Source organism: Rhinopithecus bieti, unplaced genomic scaffold (assembly GCF_001698545.2).
Source record: "Rhinopithecus bieti isolate Rb0 unplaced genomic scaffold, ASM169854v2 scaffold_3710, whole genome shotgun sequence".
Classification (NCBI taxonomy): domain Eukaryota; kingdom Metazoa; phylum Chordata; class Mammalia; order Primates; family Cercopithecidae; genus Rhinopithecus; species Rhinopithecus bieti.
Window position 1 is genome coordinate 11,937 of NW_016804101.1, and position 204 is coordinate 12,140.

Genomic DNA, 204 nt, shown 5'->3' on the forward strand with positions numbered 1-204 from the left:
GTTTGTCATAAATAGCTCTCACTATTTTGAGATACAATCCATTGATATCTAGTTTATTGAAAGTTTTTAACATGAAGGGGTGTTGAATTTTGTCAAAGGCCTTTTCTGCACCTATTGAGATAATCATGTAGTTTCTGTCATTGGTTCTATTTATGTGATGGATTATGTTTATTGATTTGCATATGTTGAACCAGTCTTGCATCC